Below are 1,507 nucleotides of genomic sequence, written 5' to 3' on the forward strand. Positions count from 1 at the left end.
TAGCCATTCCTCGAGTGTCTCTAATGAAGTAACATTCCCACCACCATACAGTCCTCATCGCCGCATCCTTTTATACAGAACAATTCTCGTCTCAGTAAAGACAAGTAAATTTCAAAGAATGAAAAGACGTAAGAACCAGCATTGAAATTGGGACTTTCTTTATATTTTCTCTTGTCTTGTTTTTATATTTTATGTGTTTGGTTCTATTTGTGTTTGAGCATTTGGCTTTGAAAAAGGGAGTTGGTTTTTATGTAGCCCAGACTGTCCTGGAATTTATGATTATCCTATTTTGGCCTTAGAAGTGCCAGGATTATTAATTTCCATGATGGTCAGCTGGTTTTATTTTGTTCATTTGTTTATTTTTATGTGTTTTTTTTCAAGTTAGATATTCCAATTTAATCCCTTTCTTAAAATCTATGAATTGTGCTTCTGTATTAGAAGTCCAATAGTTATTACCTTCTACCATTGGGAAAGGAAATCACAGATACACACACACACACACACACACACACACACACACACACGCACACACGATAGCACATGAGCAGTTTTGAGAGAAGGCAGAATGAAATAGATAACACACTGGAAAACATGGAAAGGGGTATAAGATCTAACTTGATGGTCCTGGTTACTCCAGGGATGGAAAAAAAAAACATAAAAAATGTCAAATGCTTTTATAGTCATCCCTGCTTTCCGTATGACATTCTAGGAGATGCACATAGGATCACCAAAACCCAGCCCAGAATACAGCAAACAGAACCAGCATGGGATAAGTCAGTCAAGGAAAGTTAATCACAGCAGGTTTCCACCTTCCTTGGTTGCTTCACAATAGGTTCTGTGTCCAAGAGTGCCTTTATGTTCAAAGTAGGTCATGGGAAAGGTGGTGTTAAGAGGTGAAGCCATTCACATCACTAGGAGATGATCTCAGAGCAGATACTGCAGAGCAGACAGCCAGGAGCCAGAATGTAAATGTGACAGAAACCTCTGATGCCCACGTAGACTCTCCAGATCCTGTGAACTGTCCTGGACATCAGTGCTGTCCTTGCTGCCCCTGCAACTTTCCTGTCCATCCAGATTCTCCTGCAGACAAGCCTCTTCAGAACTAAGAGCTGTACTGCCCTGAATTTCCTATTTCTCCTTAAAGGCCAGAACCACATTCTACTCTTCCTTAGCATCAGATGCTATCCAAGCTCATTTAACTTTTGATACACACACCACTTTATGGCATATGCATCTTCCCATCTGCAAAGTGCATTGGGTTCTGTCTCATCAACCAGGAAGTTGAGTGTGTCAGAATAAAGGTCCGAAGTTGCCCGCTTGATCTTTATGACATACAAGACAAATTGTTAGGAGCCGCGTCCGCCATCACAAGATGGCGCTGGTTTCCTGCTCCCTGGTTCTTCTTGCGAGCCTTGCTTGAATGTGCGCCTGCACAAGGTGCGAAAACCAGTATGCTAATTTGGCGACATCATAAGAGCCAATGAGTGTGCGGCACATCTCCTAAAGC

This window comes from Grammomys surdaster, unplaced genomic scaffold (assembly GCF_004785775.1).
Source record: "Grammomys surdaster isolate TR1022 unplaced genomic scaffold, NIH_TR_1.0 184, whole genome shotgun sequence".
Taxonomy (NCBI): domain Eukaryota; kingdom Metazoa; phylum Chordata; class Mammalia; order Rodentia; family Muridae; genus Grammomys; species Grammomys surdaster.